A 19,784-nucleotide genomic window follows, 5' to 3' on the forward strand; every position below is an offset into this window, starting at 1 on the left:
TATATTTTAAAAGCATATTTTTGAGACCGAGAAAGAGCAAGCATGAGCTGGGGAGGGGCAGACAGAGAGGGGACAGAAGATCTGAAGTGGGCTCTGTGCTGACAGCAGCAACACCAATGCGGGGTTTGAACTCATGAACCGTGAGATCATGATCTGAGCCAAAGTCGACACTTAACCGACGGAGACACCCAGGTGCCCCAAAGCTATTTCTAATATTCTTTATGCCCTATTCCTTAAGTACTGTTGAGAGACTGAATAAAATTTATTTTTCTCATTAAGTTCCTATCTTTAGCTCAGCTGCTCAGAAATGTCAAAGCTGAGGCCTCTGTGATTTTCTTCTCTTTCCTCCGTGTTGCCAGGTGGTCCACTAGAGTGTACGCACCACCAGGGCAGGGATTTGGGTAGTTGTGCTATCTCCATAGTCAGGAAGAGTGCCCAGCACACAGGAAATACTCATTAACTAAATGTTTATTGAGTGGCTTGTTCTGGCTCCAGCTATCACTTAAGAAATCCAGGCAACAGGGGTACCCGGGTGGCTCAGTCGGATAAGCATCCGACTTCGGCTCAGGTCATGATCTCACGGTTCGTGGGGTCGAGCCCACAGTCGGGCTTTGTGCTGACAGCCAGCTCAGAACCTGGAGCCTGTTTCAGATTCTGTGTCTCCCTCTCTCTCTCTGACCCTCCCCTGCTTGCTCATGTGCTCTCTCTCTCTGTCTCTCAGAAATAAATAAAAATATATAAAAAAAAAAAAAAAAAGAAAGAAATCCAGGCAACAGAAATGAGGACGAGGTGCAAAAGAAGGCATAGCCTCTATGTCAAGAGAATAAAACATTTCCAGAAAATCCACAGCCAGGGCTGAAATCCGTAGCTAAGTTCATTTGAGTTGCAGTGTCCAGAACTTGAGGCTACTTGTAAGAGAGGCTGGGTGTAAGGTTTTCGTGTTGGTACATGCCTGTCGCACGCACAGGGGAAGAAAGGGGAATAGATATTGAGCAGTGATAACGGTTCTGCTGGACCCTGGGAGTGTGTGTGTAGACTCATCCATGTAAAGCCCTGAGCATGGAGAGGGTGAGAGATCACTAGGTGGTAGATAGAATCAAGTGGTCAGGCCACAGGGAAGGCAAACACAGCGACTGCTTCTCAGAAAGCTGTTCAGAATCAGCAGACAAACAGCCTGGTGGTGAACTTGTGACAGCCTCCTGTCTGCATGACTCACATCTTATTTGTGTCCAACAGAATGCATCTGACGGGTCAACACAATTTCTAAAAACCAGAGACAGACTTGGAGGTTTAACAATGGGACTGGGCTGAGCTCTCCTACCAGTCAATTCTGAACTGTCAAGATAATGAATTGTTTAAATCAGACAATCTTTTTTCCTTTGTGAACTTGTGGCCTCTGCCTTTACACATCCCACTCTTGTCTTGGGTTGGCAAGAACTGTTTTCACAGGGTGTCTGTGTGCCTCATACATATGCAGGACTGGCCACAGGGTGGCCACGTGATTTGTGGGGCCCAGGCAAAGTGAAAATGTTGGGCTCTTTGCTTAAAAATTATTAAGAATTTCAAGGTGGTGCTGTAGAACTTTCAACCAAGCAGGTAGGGTCCTGTGTGGTTGCACAGGTAACAAGCCGGTGAGGCTGGCTTGGTGGATACCTGGAAGTGATGAACTCTCAAGGCTTAGGCTAATTGTCTCTGAGTTATTTTTGACAGTTAATCTGAAGATCCCATCCCACAAGGCTGAACCACTCTGTTGGATCAGATTTTCCCTGCTTTGCCTGGTCGTGATCTCAGACTAACGAACACTCCTGACGATTAAGAAATTGTTATTTTATTTTTAATCAGCGGCAATTAGGAGTGGCTGCCACAGAGGTATTACTCTGGTTAAACGTGGGGGCTGAGTATATGATTTTGTGTGGGCTTCCTTCTACGAATCTACTGAATGTTAGCCAAAGAGAAATAAAGGGTAGGAATCTGTAAAGACAAAGAGAGCACGAGAGGAGAGCAGAGTAGTTGAGAAAAACTAGTGAAGACAACTAATTATTTAAAATTAGAAAAAGAATTTTTAATGTTTTATTTATTTCTGAGAGAAAGAGAGAGAGAGAGAGAGAGAATGAGAAGAGACAGCGTGAGCAGGGGAGGGTCAGAGAGAGAGGGAGACACAGAATCTGAAGCAGATTCCAGGCTCTGAGCTGGCAGCACAGAGCCTGATGCTGTGAGATCACGACTTGAGCTGAAATTGAACGCTTACCCAAATGAGCCACCCAAATGACAACTAATTCTTAAGCCCTTGCAAAGGGGCAGGGAGAAGCCAACAAGACATCTTGCTGTGGAAGTCCCTAAAGAGTCATGAGCTGGAGATGCTAGGTTACCTCTAGAAGCAGAGGTAGATTGGTTCCGAAAACAAGGAGATAATTGAAAATGAATTAACCCAGATTCCTTATTTTGCCCCAGGAAAAGACTGGGGACAAGTTTTTTACTCAGGAGAAGTTGAACCCCAGAGCTTTTGGATTTGGGGATACAGGACACAGTTGAGGGCAGTCGTCAGGTGCCAGACTGAAAATAGGGATTAGTGAAAATCTTGAAGAGTTTTCCCTAGCCTACTGAACCCCATTTCACTCCCAGAAGGCAGGTGGCAAACTCACAGCTGATAAGCAGGGATGAAGAGCGGTTCTTTCTGCGGAGGCCACCAGCTAGGAAGACAGTGCCACCCATAAGCCACATCTCCCATCCCCAAAGGCCAGTGTCTCTCTCAACTGTCCTTTGACGGAACCTATGAGCCAGGAAGTCCTGCTCAGGTGTGCTGAGCTGTGACTCACTCAAGTATCAGTAGATGGCCAAGGTTTTGGGGGGAAAGGCTCTAGAATAAAAGGCATGATCAAAGTCAACAAGCAGACAAGGACCTCGGAGGAAACAGAGGACAGAGAGCAGATTTCAACTTCCAAACACTGTAATTGAGAGAGCATGTGTGAAATAGCCATTCCTAGTCACTTTCTATTTCTATTCCTTGTTTTAATTTTTTTGTAGTGCTATCATCTCCTGGTATTATATAGATTATCCATTAGTTGTTTACTGTCACTCCCAGTTGAATGTAAACTCTGTGAGAGCAGGGACTCTGCCTTGTTCTTTTTCCATCACCAGTACTCACAATGGCACAAGGCAAGTGCCTAACAAATATGGCTAATTGAATGGATAAAAAACTGCACCCATAAACAGGAATAGGGTACTATAAAAAGAAAAGCAGGAAATATATCAAAATATTAGTCATGTGATAAGAAAATTTAAGAATTCAATAGACTTACAAAATAACATTGGGAAAATATCTTCAAGTATAGAATAAAATAATGGAAAATAATAAATAAAACAGAAGAAAATGAGAAGCTCAGTCAAAGAGTTTTAAAATCAGATGAGTAGAAATTTGAGAAAGAAGGAACAGAAAAGTTGGAGGGGAAAAGATTATCACAGAAATGAGACAGGAAAATTTCCCGGACTAAAAGATACAAGTTTTCAGAGTTCAGAAGTTCACTGAGCATCTGGGAAAACACATGAGGACAGTAATTATAAAATTTCAGAGTGCGGGTATAATAAGATCCTTTAAATCTCCTGGAGAGTAAAAAAAGCCAACAAACAAAAGGTGAGTGACAGAGCAGCATTGGACTCTCAACAGCGGCCTTTGAAACCACAGGACAGTGAGGTAACATGTTCAAAAGACAAAGAAGGTGATCACCAACCTTGAATTCCACTTAGACAAACTATTAAACCAATGTGATGGTGAAATAGAGGATGGCTCAGATCTTCCAGATCATTAAAAGATACTTCATATGCACCCTGTCTCAGGAAGTTATACAGAGAGTAGCAATATTAGGAAATAAACCAAGAGAGAAGATCTAGGATCCAGAAAACAGAGAATCCAAAGAGGAGACAGGGGGAAGGAGTGCCTGTCTCGAGGTGATCTGGGATGACAGCTATGCATCAGACCAAGAGAGTAACAGGTCCGAATAGAGCAGGAGCGTGCAGGGCTCTTGGAGACGTGTCTCTGAGAAATACATTGAATTAACAAATCACTTGGTGTAGGAAATGAGTTTTTAGTTCTGTCTGGGGGAGTAGTTTGGGGATAGTTTGAATATGTGTCAATTATAGGTGCATATAGAACTAAGCAAATGAAAAACTAAGGCAATTAATAATCTAGGAAAAACAAAAAGTCATATGAAAAAGGGTATGCAATCATAACATACCCGATGACTCAGCTATGAATTATATTTTTATAGCCAATAATGTATGCATTAAATTTCAATTTAACAAAAAGTCTTGATGTAACTTTATTAAGAGAATAATCTAGAAGGGAGATAGGGATGTGGGTGTTGTGTGTGAATTAAAAGAACTAAATCCTTATTTTCCATCTTATGAAGTCAAAAGTTAAAATCTTGAAGTGAAAAACAAAAGAAACTGTAAGCATGTGACCTAGAAATAGGACAGTAAACAGGATACGAAACAAATGAAACAGTTGAAAGTGATCCCTTTGGGGTGTGGGAGGAGTGGAGCAGGGAGGAATAGAGCAGCAAGGCTTTTCCTTGTTACAGGCCTCGTGGTAAACTGCATAAAGAAGTCCTTTGATAAGAAAAAAATAATTAAATAAAAAGCAGGATGCTAATGCGGTGGCTTTCTCCTATACCGCCTCATCTGTAACTGACTGGCCTCATGGCATGCTGTTCACAGTGAGGGCTTGGAGATGGCTGCATCACTGGGGCTTAGTCATGCAGGATGTGGTATATTCTTTGAAGCCATCACGAGCTTATCATGTTCTTTTACTCGTTGGGGTCAATGGTCTGGGAACCAAGGGATGGAAAGGGGCATGGAGTCTCTCACTATACCTTTTTAAAAAAAATTTTTTTTTAATGTTTTATTTATTTCTGAGAGAGACAGTGTGAGCAGGGGAGGGTCAGAGAGAGAGGGAGACACAGAATCAGAAGCAGGCTCCAGGCTCTGAGCTGGCAGCCAGCACAGAGCCCGAAGCGGGGCTCGAACCCACGAACCGTGAGATCATGACCTAAGCAAAAGTCGGACGCTTAACCGACTGAGCCACCCAGGCGCCCCGTCTCTCACTATACCTTTAAGGATAAATGAACATCCAAACATTGGTTATTTCTCCTAGCTGAAAAAAAAAACAAACCCTCAAACCTTCTTTGGCCCCTCTTCCCCCTCTAGCCATTGCCCTATTTTGCTGCCTCAGTTTACAGCCACATTTCTCTTAGTAGTTCTCCACTGTCTTTAATTCTTTTCTCATTTTCCCTTGACCTCATTGCAATAAACTTTTACTCCCACTATAGTACTAAAAACAGCTCTTCCCGGGGCGCCCAGGTGGCTTAGTCAGTTAAGCGTCCGACTTTCGCTCAGGTCATGACCTCAGGGTTCGTGGGTTCGAGCCCCGCGTCGGGCTCTGTGCTGACTGCCAGCTCAGAGCCTGGAGCCTGTTTCAAAGTCTGTCACTCCCTCTCTCTCTGACCCTCCCCTGCTCATGCTGTCTCTCTCTCTCCTAGAAATAAATAAAATATAAAAAAAAAAAATTTTTTGAAAAAAACAGCTCTTCCCAAGATCTTTATTTTTTTTAAGTTTATTTATTTATTTTGAGAGAGAGAGAGAGAGAGAGAGAGAAAGCACAAGCAGGGGAGGGGGAGAGAGAGAGAGGGAGAGAGGGAGACAGAATCCGAAGCAGGCTCTGCACCATCAGCACAGAGCCTGATGTGGGGCTCGAACCCAGGAACCATGGGATCATGACCTGAGCAGAAACAAAGAGGTGGACACTTAACCAACTGAGCCACCCAGGCACTCCATCTTTCCAAGGTCTTGAATGTCCTCCATGTTACTAATCCAATGGTGAATTCGGCGGTACTCAACGGTCTGAGCTACCCAGGCATCCCTGCCAGTGTTTGACATGGTTGACAACACTGGATTCCCCGAGCCACGTTCTTTGCTTGGCACCCACATGGCTTGCTCTCCAGTTTTCTTCTTACTGTTGGCTGCTCCTTCTTTGTCTCTTGTAGGTTCCTCCTCATCTTCCCAGACTCATCGTGTAGACATGCCCAGGGTGCAGTTCTCAGATGGCTTCTCTTCCTACTACTTTTCTCCTAACCTGCACTCACTCCCAAGGCACACTCAGATGGTCTTATGGCTTTAAATATGATCCAGCTGAAGATTCCCAATCAACCAAAAACCGTTGTTGTGTATCCAGCACCTGACCACTTCTTGTCACCCCTACTGCTACTCTTGTGGACCAAGCTACTGTGATTTTCCATCTGGATTATTGCAATAGTCTTCCAACTACTCCCCCTGCTTCTGCCTTTTCCCCTTTGCAGTCTATTTTGAAGAATTCAACAGCCAGAGCGATCTTTTCAGAATTCGGGTCACACTGCGCCACTTCTCTGCTCGTACCTCTCCGATGGCTTCCGCTATGAGTCTCCTAGGAAAGCCATTTTTCCTTATATTTGTAACAGACTTTCTTTATAAAATTTTGAAGTTCTATGCTTAAATTCATATCCGTGGCATATCTTCTTGGTGGCATGCGTCTCTACTCAATAGAAAATGACGTCATAAAATTGGCTGCGTTTTTTGGCCCTGAGTTTTATCTCATTAGGTTCATATTGCTATACGTGTTTCCTTTTTAGACATTTTTTTCTTCTGTTACTGAATTAGTCAGGAGAGCCTCTGCTCTGCTGGATTAACATATAGATAACAAATATCTGTCTTAACCCAACATAGTTGTTTCCCCCCCACTCATGTTAAGTATCCCAAACCTATTGTCAAGAAGCGCTCTGACTAACTGACGTTCCTGGTTCGGTGGTAGAAGAGAGAAGCTCACGGCTCACAAAGGAATGTTCTAGTGCTGTGGCCTGTGGAAGTGGCAGACATCCCCTTTTCTCACATGTTATTGGCCAGAACCAGTCTTCCATGTGCCCAGGAAGGAGGAAAGTAACTGGCATTTGTGGACCAAAAAGCATGGTCTTGCCCTTAGTCACTTTTCTGGAAGCATGTGCCTGAGGGTCATAGGGAGTTTGCGTACCGTCATGGAATTGTACCTACATTTGGTTATGACATATGCTTCATTATTAAAGAAACCAAAACCGAAACCATATTTCTGTAATTTCCAAAGTCAGCTCTTTTCTTGTCTCCTGCTCCTGGTTAGGGTGTGTGTGCGTGCGTGGATGCGTGTGTGCGTGCGTGCGTGCATGTGTGTCCAATGTTACCCGCAGGCAACACTACTGATGAATTCAGCAGCTCTTCCAATTCTTGTAAACTTTACAACAATCTTGAGACCTAATTCTCTTCATTTTAGACATCGAGACATGAAGGCTAGAGAGGTTCTGTGTCTCATCGCAAGGTCACATCGCAAGTGAGTGGCGGAACCGAATGCTGAATGCCCAATGCAGGTGCCAGGGTCCTGACTCCTGGCTTGGTTTCAGTGTTTATCCTGCATTCCTGGGGTAGAACCTACCAGAAAGGAAGGCTTCGCTTCCCCTCCAGCCCCGCAGCTCTCTGCTGCCCTCTCCTGACTTCCTCAGTTATGACTGGTGAGAAGTTCCAGCAATGAACGCCTTGTGCTCTGGCAGCCTCTAAGGCCGGTGCCCTCTCTTCTTAGTATTTCATCCCCTCCTCCCCTCTGATTCCCAGGTGCTGGGAATATAAATAGGGACTAGTAAATGTCCTTACTGATTAATGTTTAAGAGCAGCAATCCTGACGGAGGTGTTAGAGAGTTCTAGTGGGTTTCCACTATATGCTGATGCATAATCCCAAGGACTCTAAATAATGACGCCACAGGGAATGCTAGTAAGTCTCTTACAAATAAAACTGAGTGCCGAGAGGATGCAGGGACATGCTCGGGGTTATCCACTTATTAACACTTACTCTACACACCGTTAAAGAACATTTATTATCTGCTAGACAGTATGCTAGGTGTTGGGATAAGATTAATTAAGATCTCTGCTTTTGCCCGATGAGTCAGAGATGTATCTGTAGTTCGAACCCAGGTTATTCAGATTCTAATTATTTTATTTAAAAAACTTTTAAATATTTATTTATTTTTGACAGAGAGAGAGAGAGAGAGAGAATGCAAGCAGGGGAGGGGCAGAGAGAGAGGGAGACACAGAATCTGAAGCAGGTTCCAGGTTCTGAGCTGTCAGCACAGAGCTTGATACAGGGACTTGAACTCACAAGCCATGAGATCATGACCTGAGCTCAAGTCGGACACTTAACTGGCTGAGCCACCCAGGCGCCCCGATTCTACTTATTTTAAACAACAGACGTGCATACACACAAAACATTGAATCAGTGATGCTTCCCTCACATGTGAACTTCTGTGAGGTGGGAGACTTCCTAATTCAGACCTCACCATTTCCTTGGTGTGAATGGATGTCCCTGAATCCTCCTGCTGCGATCCTCCCCACGGCCAGCGTGGGACACACATTTGGTTACATTCTTTTTTTTTTCTTTTCAAAAAATTAAAAAAAAATTCTAGTTAGTGAACATACAGTGTCATATTGGTGTCAGAAGTAGAATTCAGGGATTAGATTCTTTCCTTTTTGCATTTGAGTTACACTGACTCTTGGAGGCTGAGAGAATGAATATGTCCTCTGCTGATTTGCCAGCTTTCTGTCTTCACAATATAAATTCATTCTCACACACACTTGCATCGGGATCTGCTGCAGCAAACATTTTCTGAGCACTTTTCATCTATTCTTTCATTCCACAATTATTAAATGCTCCCTGTGCCCTAGGCAGAAACCTATGAACAACACAGATAAATCCCGGCTCTCACAGAATGTACTAGTACATTCCAGAGGGTCTCAGAATATATTGTCTTCCTGGTAGCGTCTCTGGATTTACAAAATCTGAGGATTTCTGTTAATAATTCTTTGTTTATTGTGAACAGGGTGAAGGTTACTGGAAGGGAGGAAAACTTCATTTCATTGGTGACCATCATCTTTTTCTGTTTTTAATCCTTTCCTCCTGTTGGCTGAAGAGCCATTTCCTATTCCCTTTTGTTTCTCTCTTCCTGTTGATCCTCTAAAGATCTCTATACCTGAAGGATCCTCTGGCCTCTTCATAAGTATGTTCTAATACCAGGTGCATCCTAATAGATTTAAGACATGTTAGATAGTGTACTAAGTCCCCCCTGCCCCATTTTGTCCTCCCTACAACACTGTGAGTTTCTATAGTTATCATAGGAATACATTTTTCCCTCTTTCTTTCTTTCTTTCTTTCTTTCTTTCTTTCTTTCTTTCTTTTGGGGGGGGGAGAGAGAGAGAGAGAGAGAGAAAGGAGGGCAGAGGAAGAGGAAAAGAAAGAATCCCAAGCAGGCTCTACACCCAGCCCAGAGCTGGACACCTGGCTCGATCTCACAACCATGAGATCATGACTTGAGCCAAAATCAAGAGTCAGATACCCAACCAAATGAGCCACCCAGGTGCCCCAGGAATAGATTTTTTTCTAAAATGAGTTAACTTCAAACCTTTATTCCAATCCTATTGATTTCTACACTATTACTGTCTGAATTTTGAGTATGCAGAATAGTTTCAGTTCATATTTAGATTCAACTGCCTCTTGCATGCCTGGTGCTTCAGTAATATGTAACAGATGGAGACAAAATTAACCCTGGCTAAAGGGGCATTCAGGACCACAGATGATCTGGTCTAGCCACTTTGGGCATCCAAATTTTCACCACAGGTGGGATTTACACAATCCAACTCTCTAGCTTTAAGAGTCCCTACTGACAACCAGGTCAAGATGGAGTTCATGTTGCGAGAATGCCGTCTGCTGCATAAACACAGCAGCACTGGATACAACAAAAAGGGAAAACAGAAGAAGGCATAGTCAGGCTTCACTATGAGACCAGCAGTTTTGAAATCCAAGCTGGCACAGAAAACACAAACAGCGATCAGGGCTGAGAGGGTGGGCAGACTCACGGGGTTTGGGATGCAGAGGGAGTCAGCGGTGACACGTGAGTGAGTCGGAAGTATTCCCTGTGAGACGGGGAAGGAGAGGCAGTCTCACTGGCTGATGCGCACAGCTAGTATGGTGCTCCTTCCTTATCCCCTACGCTCAGGGGAGGAGGCTGGGAATAAGCCTGCTGCCAAACGCTGAAGGGGCAGTGGCTCATATCCAAACCCAGGCTGGGAGACAAGGATGAGACGACCTGTGACCAAGTGCTGAGTCAGGAGTCTCCTTGACCCAGCCTGGGTTGGCCACAGCCAACAGTCCCTCTTGCTGCCCTTGTTAGACCTGGATCAGACCCCCAAAGCTGCTTAACAGGATAAATGAATATAGAGGTAAAGGAGAAGGGAGGGGGAGGAGAAGGAAGGGAGAGAAACTAAAACAAACATACCACGTCACATCCCAAATGAGACTGTAAACCAAATTAAAAAACTGATGGATAAAAGCTAATACTGAGAAAAGCAGTTGATAAACCAACAATTACGACATGGATCCACTTTGGATGAAACTGATTTTACGGGTTGATCAGACAAGGCTCTCAAATAAATATAGTGATTATTTCGAAGAAATAAATGATGCCAAAACTTGATTAAACTAATAGAAAGTTATGGGACAATAAGGCTGGGAATAAGAATGGAAGAGATATGAGAAAAGGCCAGTTAGAATATTTGAACATAAAGGGGCACCTGAGTGGCTCCATTGGTTAAACTTCGGACTCTTGATTTCAGGTCAGGTCATGACCTCATGGCTGGTGAATTCAAGCCCTGCCTTGGGCTCAGTGCTGACAGCGTGGAGCCTGCTTGAGATCTTCTTTCTCCTTCTCTCTCTGTCCCTCTCTCTCTCTCTCCAAGTAAATAAATAAACTTAAAAAATATTTGAACATAAAACAAATAGACATTGAAATAAAAAATGTGGGGCTTCGAGTTCCAATGTCTGTTTCACTGTATATACCTGACTTCACTTCCTTTCTAAAGCACAGTGAGATTACAATAAAGAGATGAAAGAGAGAAAAAGAGAAACAAACCAACAAGAATGGGGAAAATGGGTGAGGAGACAATGGCAACAGTATTTTGGGATCTGGAAGGGAGATGGGTGAGTCATAACTGATGAAGGTGAGCTGGGGGCAGCCAAACCTTGAAATCATTGTGGTCTCAGAAAGCTGGGGAAAAAAATCCTATTCAGACTGGAAACCCTCTAAATCTCAGGACCTAACTGTTCCAGAAAGCTCTGGACTGAGAGCAAAAGTAGGGCTAAACAGATGAGTGATGGCTCTTTAGATGTTCTCTCCCACCTGCAGTGCCTATGTACATACATATGTATCACACATGATACATATAATATGTGATGGATACATGGATATTAGAATATATTTATTCAAGAGGGTTGATTAAATAACATTTTTAGCTATACAAAGACTGACTACAGGGATGCCTTGGTGGTGAAGTAGGTTGAGCATCTGACTCTTGATTTAGGCTCAGGTCATGATCTCATGGACGTGAGATCGAGCCCCACATTGGGCTCCACACTGGACAAGAAGCCTGCTGAAGATTCTCTCCTCTCCCTCTGCCCCTCCCTGATGCAAGTGCGTGTACGCTGTCTCTCTCTCTCAAAAAAAATAAAGAAAAATATTTTTAAAAACCTGACTGTATTACCACACATAGGTCCTTGCTAAAAGACTAGTAAAATTTGCTTCAGAAACAGGAACATGAAAATGGAAGGGAAAAGTGGAATGCAAGGAAGCAGGTGTCTTCCAACCTGCATCTCTTCCCACCTGCTCCTAAGCCAAATGACTTGTTCTACTGAGCGCCAAGATTGAGAAAATATGTTGCACACGTTAAGTAACAGAGTCTGAAAGTTATTTTTTTGTTGTTGTTTTGTTTTGTATAACAAGAATTACAAGATGGGGGGAGTTATTCAAGGTGGGAGGTACTTAAGCCACATAGAGGATAGACTGAAGCCAAGAGGAACTGAATAATTGCAGACTTTGTCAGACAGTTTATAGTTAAGCATGTAGGTTAAAAAAATTCAAAGTACCCATTAAAATAAGACTTACAGCTTCCAAATCAGAAGAGAGTAAACATTATCAAGCAAGAGAAGACAGACCAGAGACAAAAGAAGGTAAATAGAAAGCACAAAATAAAATAATAGAATTAAGTCTAAATTCCTAAATTATAAAAAATGGAAATGGGTTATACTTGTCTATTAAAAGACAGAAGCAATTAGTTAGACAAACATAAAATGCAGCTTTATGCTTCCCCTAAGGCACAGAGTGAACACACACACACACACACACACACACACACACACACACACAGACTGAAAATAAAAGAATGGAAGGGCACCTGGGTAGCTCAGTATCTTCAGTGGTCAAACTCCTGAATTCGGCTCAGGTCATGATCTCACAGTTGTGAGATCAAGCCCCGTGTTGGGCTCTGTGCTGAGCGTGGAGCTCGCTTAAAATTCTCTCTCTCTGTTCTCCTCTCCCTCGCTCACCTGTGTGCGCGTGTGCGCACACACACACAGACACACACACAGTCTCTCTCTCAAAAGAAAAAAAAAAGAAAGAAATGGGAAAAGATGTGTAACATATACTAACAAAAAAGCGGAGCAAAATTAACATAGGACAAAGTAAATCTTAAGGCAAAAAACGTTATCAGTTATAAAGAGAGTAACCACGAAATACTAAATGTAACCACACAGCAAGAAGATGTCACAATTATGAAATCACATTCTTCTGACACAATTTCACATATTATAATATAATAATAAATAGAGCAAACATCAAAGAATTATAAGAAGAAAGTCAGAAAGCCTATCGGGACTAACATGACTCATAAATCAAGCAGAAAAAATTAGGAAGGATATAGAGGCTTTGAATAAAATATTAGCAAGTGTGATCTAATATATATATATATATGTTTCTAAAAACTTCACAACTGTGGATAGAATCTTTGTAAAATTTGACCATGAGGTCAAAAAGGAAATCTCAACGACTTTGAATAATTCATATCATACCGACCACAATATCTTACCACATAATTAAATTAGAAATAGTTTAAATGATAAATAAACACCCCACTCTCTCCCTTTTCCCACCTATTGGGAAACTTAGGAACACAACTTTGAATAACTCTGAATAAAGATGAAATAAATGCCATAACAAGCAATATTTATAGCTGAATAATAAATATATTAAAATAAAAAATTGTGTGATATAGGGACGCCTGGGTGGTTCATGTCTGATTCTTGATTTCAGCTCAGGTCGTGATCTCATGGTTTGTGAGTTCCAGCCCTGCTAACAGCTCTGTGCTGTCAATGCAGAGCCTGCTTGGGATTCTCTCTCTCCCTCTCTCTCTCTGCCCCTCCTCCACTCGTGCTCTCTCTCAAAATAAATAAATAAACTTTTTTAAAAAGACTACATTTTAGTTAAGGTGCAAAAGCAGGAACCATACAGGGAAAGAGATGCATTTTGCTACATAAAGCCTGAAGATGCTGCCTACACAGAGTTAAAAACCCAGGAAACATGGACTATATAACAAAGTAGACATATTCGGAAAATACACAGAATTCCTAGAAATCATTTAAAAAGAAAAACTGCTCAATAGAAACATGAAGAAATGCAATGCACAAGGGGTGGGGGGAAGTCCACGTGGTCACTGTGCGTTGGACTTGATGCCTAATCCTCAGGCGGTCACAACCGGAAGAGGCCGCATTTATCTAGCGCTGGCCCCGTGGGAGGCACGGCTGGCGGAGTATCGTCCGGGCAACCTCTGCAGAGAGCAATTTGGGATTATCTGGTGATGTGGGAGTTGCTCATTTACGTGTATATCCTAGAGAAGTAGTTCTTAAGCTCCAGCTTGTTTCAGAATCACTGGGAGGGCTTGTGAACGCACACCTTGCTGGGCTCTGCTTCTAGAGTTTTCTAACGCAGCTGGTCTGGGGAAGGGACTGAGGATTTGCGTTCTGACGTGTTCCTGGTGATGCTGTTGCTGCCGCTGGGATCACACTTTGAGAACTGCTGCCCCTAGAAGCCTTTTGCACCACGTGACATGCACAAAAATGTTCCTTGTTAGGAACACAAGAAGGGGGAAGAATATAAATGCTCACCAGCAACAGAATGAATATGTAAACTGTGGGTTGTTTTTTTTTTTTTACTATAGCAGAATATGCATAGAAATGAAAATAAATGAACTAGAGATGAGTATAACAAAATATAAAAAGCAATATGCAATGAAAAAAGCCAATTACAAAGTGATATACGGAGCTTGATACCATCTATACACATTTTAAAGGCATGTAAGACACACAACATGATGTTTATGGGCGACAAATGGTATAAAATCAAGCATAAGTAGGGTATTTAGTGTATTTGTTAATTGTGAGGAGGGGGTAAGGGCTGAAATGGATAAACAGAGGGCCTCAACTGTATCTGCATTGTTTCTATCTATCTATCTATCTATCTATCTATCTATCTATCATCTATCTAAAATTTTTTTAATGTTTATTTATTTTTGAGAGACATAGAGAGAGAGGGAATGAGCAAGTGGGAGCGGAGCAGAAAGAGATGGAGACACAGAATCTGAAGCAGGCTCCAGGCTTTGAGCTGTCAGCACAGAGCCCGATGCAGGGCTCGAACTCACAGACTGTGAGATGATGACCTGAGCTGAAGGCAGACACTTAACTGACTGAGCCACCCAGGCACCTCTGTCTGTATGTCTGTCTATCTATCTATCTATCTATCTATCTATCTATCTATCTATCTATGTATCAATCAATCATCTATCATCATATATCTATCATTAATTGTATTTTCTTAAAAAACTATCTTAAGTAAATATTCCAATCCTAGTTCAGGCCACTATAACAGAATACCATTGACAGTTTGGTTTATTAACAACAGAGACCTATTTCTCACAGTTCTGGAGGCTGAAATTCTGAGGTCAGGGAGCCAGCATTGTTGGGTTCAGGTGAGAGCCCTCTTTTGGGGTAACTACTGCCAAATTCTTGTTTCCTCAAATGGTGGAAAGAGGGCAAGAGAGCTCTCTGGGGTCCCTTTTATAAAAAGGCAGTGATCCCATTCATAAAGGCTTGTCCCTGTGACCAAATTGCTTCCCGGAGGCCTCTCCTCTTAATGCCATCACATCGGGCATTAGGATTTAGCATATAAATTTGGGGAGACACATTCAGTCCATAACAGTTGTCAAAGGTTAGTATTTAATAAAGCTGGGTAGTGGGTATAAAGTTATTATGTACCTTCTTATGTTTATCTTGGAATTCTTTCATGATAAAAATGCATTAAGAAGAATTCCTGCAAAAAATACCAGGCTAGACTTTGTTTTTGGATTTTTAAAATGTTTGTTTATTTATTTTCAAAGAGAGAGATGGGGCGTGGGTAGGGGCAGAGAGAAAGGAAGAGAGAGAATCCCAAGCAGGCTCCATGCGGACAGCACAGAGCCTGACGTGGGCTTGATTTCACGACCATGAGATCATGACCTGAGACAAGATCAAGAGTTGGACACTTAACCAACTGAGTCATTCAGGCGCCCACGTTTCTAGATGTTTTTAAAGCTGAAAATGATCATTTAGAGAAGATTAAGCCTCTCTTCTGGAATAATAATTATACACAGCTCTGTATCACCACAATGATGTGAAAAAGTACAAGGAATGATGTCAAATCCCTTCTTGGAGGAATGGTGGAGACCCTTGGCTTTTCGCTCTGGTCTGGGTTCCTCTTCCTTCGTCTGACTGTTGATCTGCACATCCTCCTCTGTGTCCTAGTTTCTGGGCTGGGATATCCGATGCTTTGGGCCAGAGGCAAAGAAAAGGAATCTGATCATCCAAAGCCTCTTTTATTACCCTCCCTCACAGAGAAGTCTGCCTTTAACTGCTTGATTTTGAACTTCTGTGGTGCAAAGCCGGGACAACAGAGTGACAAACAAGAAGCCCACATGGCTGGATTGGCTTACAGTGCAAGGGCAGAATATTATGGGCAGGAGACAAAATGTTCCCGAGGGGTAGGGGGGAGGAAGGGAGAGACAGGAGCCAGCGGGGCCTGGGTTTGACAGCAGAGGTTTGGCGTTTGCCTGTTTTCTTGGCCCCCCAGGTAGTTCTTTTCCTCCTGCTGGTGCGGGAGTCTTCCTCGCTGCTTTTGATCAGCCTCATATGTCAGAGCCGAAGAGGGTTTTTGTTTTGCATTTTTAGGGAGTTAAGAGTCTCTGTCAGATTGGGTCAAACTGGGTCAGAGCTGAAAAATTTCCACAGAGCTGGGACATAGGTATGACACTGGTTCAACGTCTTCCTAGCGTAGAGCTGCCCCGAATTTTAGCGTATGCTACCTTGGTCTCCTGTTAGGTGCGGAGCCCTTCTTTCATTACCTCCTTGACGTCTAACGTCATCCTTGCAGCTGGCATTATTTTCCCCCTTTATCGACAAGAAAGTGGGCTCAGAGGGGCCCACCTACTCCAGGTAACAGGTCATGAAGACGCTTATGTGGATTCTTATCCATGCCTATGATGTGTGTGTGTTTTTAAATGTTTATTTATTTTTGAGAGTGGAGAGGGGCACAGAGAGAGAGAGAGACACAGAGTCTGAAACAGGCTCCAGGCTCTGAGCCATCAGCACAGAGCCCGATGTGGGGCTCAAACTCGGGGATGATGAGACCGTGACCTAGGTCGAAGTTGAACACTTAACCAGCTGAACCACCCAGGTGCCCACGTCTATGATATTTTATACGGAGCTACACCCCCCTAGGTGCTGGTGGATGTGGTCAAGTCTAAGACATGGCCCTGTCATTAAAGAACTTTTTCATTTATCTGGGGACACAAGATACACGCACCTGAAGCATTTAGGCTAACAGTCGTGTGACACAAAGAGAAAGAATCCTATGTGTTTTTAGGGTTTGAGGATATGTCAGAGGCCAGTCATCTACATGATGCTGTTTGCTTTGGCTCAGCTGCCTCCTGTGATCAGAACAGGATCCCACCCCCTGATGTTCCTTTGGCTTTATAGTGAAATGATGTCATATTTCCTCTTTGGAGAAAAAGATTACTCAGCCTACAGATAATCATCAGATGCTCTGGAGAAGTTCTTTGGAAGGAAGGCAGTTTGGCACAGTGATCTTCTGGATAAAAGTGAGCCTTAGTCACAACCCTTGTTGGACTGTGAGCTTCTTAAGGATTGAGGCAGGGTATTTCACATCTGTACGGACACAGCCAGGCCTGGAGTTGCTGTGAAGGAATATCCATGGTTGTCATTGTAGATTTTCCCCACATGGGGATAAAGGGCAGGTAGGTAGGTGGGGGAGGTGGGGGCTGTCTGACCCATTCTAGTAAAGGAAGTCCTCATTGCATCCTTGATAAATGTGGAAGTCTCCAGATTTCATTTCCCTCTGAACCTGAGTAGTTTAGATCCAGAGACCTTGGCAAAGAGCCTAGCTGGCGTGGAGTCCTCCTTGGCTGGCCCCTCACTCTCCAATGGTGTTTGTCCAGCTTGTCTCCCAACCAGGGGGTCCCATGAAGCTTGTTGCACAGCCTCTGGGGCAGAGTTTTCCATGATTTATTATCTACTTTCCTTTGTTGTCTGAGTGCTTCAAGTCTCTGTGGAGACTCTATCCCACAGGAGACCCCTTGGGTGCCAGAGCCGCATACATAGGGTATGAGTCATTTTATAGCCAATGACAACCCTTACTTCCTTCTTTATTTGTTTGGCTCCTGGTGGATCTCTGCCCTTCTCTCCATAGGTTCAGAGAAGCTGTGATCTTTGAATTTGGGGTCTACGGTGAGATCCAGCAACCTGCGTTGGCCACCAGCACCATGGTTCTGAGCAGGTTGGGCCTTTGTGTTCCATCCACCCAGAGAAGAGATGGGGAAGTACCCGGCGACAGGGGAGTCACTCGTTAGAGACCGCTGAGCACCTGCAGAGAGGCTGTTTAGCATCCGGTCTATGCCAAAGCTGGAAACCACAAGCTCAGACCCAGAGAGCATGCAGACGGCGGAAGAAGGTCCTCTCCCAAAAGGACGCCCAGTCTAGAGTAAGGATTCTTGACTTCACTATAACCCAATCCTTTCTTCTGAGTAGTCTCTATTTGTTACCTCATTTCTTCTTTCAAAAGTTCGTTTACCGAGTCACTGGTTTTAAACATCAACCCATTTTTCAAGTAAGGAAATAGAGGCACACAGAATTCCTCTGGTTTGCTTAAGCTCACACTGTAGGGGCACCAGGAGACTTTTGGGGGGTTTTGGGTCCCCTTCATCTCCATCTGCCCCTTCAAGTCACCTCAAATTAACCTATAATCTAAACAAGATCAGCTTGCTTGCTATTTAAGCAGCTTCACGACCAGCTCTGTGGTTCCGCTGAGACTCCCATCCCCTAGGCTTTCCCTTTATTGAAATTCTGCAGTAGTCAAATAGTCCATGAGCAACGGAAGCAAGATAATAAGGTCTTCCTAGAGCACACCACTAAAGTTTTCAAAGAGCCTGCACATCCATTATCACGCTGATAGACATAATATCCCAGGAGACTGGAAGCATAGGTATTATTCCTATTTAAAGCTTAGGAGCTGGAAGCTCAGGAAGTTAGGTTCCTTCTGCTGTGCTGGGCTCCCCAGCTTGCCCCAGGACTGTGGTCTCTTTTGGACACCCAATTGCAGAGACACCCCGTTTGTTTTCTCACGCCTTCGTGTCCTGTTTGCTCCCATGATGGGGAGACTGTCTGTGAGTAGCTTTGAGGAACAGGTCATACCGACTCAGTACAGAAGCTACCAGAATAAAGTGAGAGGCTCTCAGTTAATTGATCAGATTAGACATTAGGAATGCTAATCCCTGGCAGGGGGGTATAGTGGAAAGGGAGTGGGCTGTGGGGTCCGACTGGGCTGTATTTTCCTCCAGACTCTGCCACTTACTAGCTGGTTGAAGCAAGGCTATTGGGAGCCTCACACGTTAGATCCCTTTCTTCCCCTTCAAAGCTGCCTGGCGACAGAGGAATTCTAGGGTTTAGTGGAGTAGAGTTTGAAAAGAGACAATAGGGGCTCCTGGGTGGCTCAGGCAGTTAAGCATCTGACTTCGGCTCAGGTCATGATCTCTTGGTTTGTGGGTTCGAGCCCTACGTCAGGCTCTGTGCTGACAGTGTGGAGCTTGGAGACTGCTTCAGATTCTGTGTCTCCCTCTCTTTCTCTGCCCCTGCCCTGCTCGCACTCTGTCTTTCTCTCTCTCTCAAAAATAAACAAACAGAAAAAAAAGAAGAGATGATAAAGTACAGTTTTTCTGGAAGTTTAAAATTAAGTGCAGGAGCTAAGAAAAGGAAATTATACATGAAATCCGTTCCACATGCACCCCCCACAGGCTAGTGAGAGGGGGTTAGTCCAGATCGGCAGGCCTCAGCCTTGCACACCTCCCCAGGCTTGGGGCCGATAGGCAGGAGGCTGCACAGACATCCACACCCACATTGGATGGCACTTCCTTCTGGAAGTACTGGCGAGCTTCCTGGCCTTCCCGTTGCCTTGAAACCAGTAGCTGAAGGTGGAAAGGAAGCAGCACTCGGGGTCAGCATGATGCTCGGAGTATGTACCTGTTCTTTTATTACATCACAATTTATCGCACGTAGACTATGCCCTGGTGACTTTTTTTGGCACTGGCAACACAGTCATGAACAAAGTCTGTCTTTAATGAGCTGTGTGTGTGTGTGTGTGTGTGTGTGTGTGTGTGCAGGTGTGTGATGCTATAGATAAACAAATAAATGTCTAATAGGTGACAGCAAGGCTGTGACAAAAAACATCAAGGCAAGAAGCCAGTCGGAGAGTAATGGA

General features: G+C 43.8%; 1 protein-coding gene across 9 annotated transcripts in view; it reads left to right on the plus strand.

Annotated features, from left to right (window-relative positions):
• LOC120240372 (olfactory receptor 6Q1) overlaps positions 1-19,784 on the plus strand; it is a 73,960-nt gene that overhangs the window by 35,538 nt on the left and 18,638 nt on the right. For 7 of the 9 annotated variants that reach the window (XR_005530632.1, XR_005530633.1, XR_005530631.1 and 4 more), the window contains one exon: positions 17,721-18,011. The gene's annotated coding sequence lies outside the window, so the exon portion shown is untranslated. The other 2 variants (XM_039245093.1, XM_039245091.1) reach the window with 2 other exon arrangements.

The sequence above is a fragment of the Hyaena hyaena genome, unplaced genomic scaffold, assembly GCF_003009895.1.
Source record: "Hyaena hyaena isolate Hyena2069 unplaced genomic scaffold, ASM300989v1 scaffold_252, whole genome shotgun sequence".
In the NCBI taxonomy this organism is placed as follows: Eukaryota; Metazoa; Chordata; class Mammalia; order Carnivora; family Hyaenidae; genus Hyaena; species Hyaena hyaena.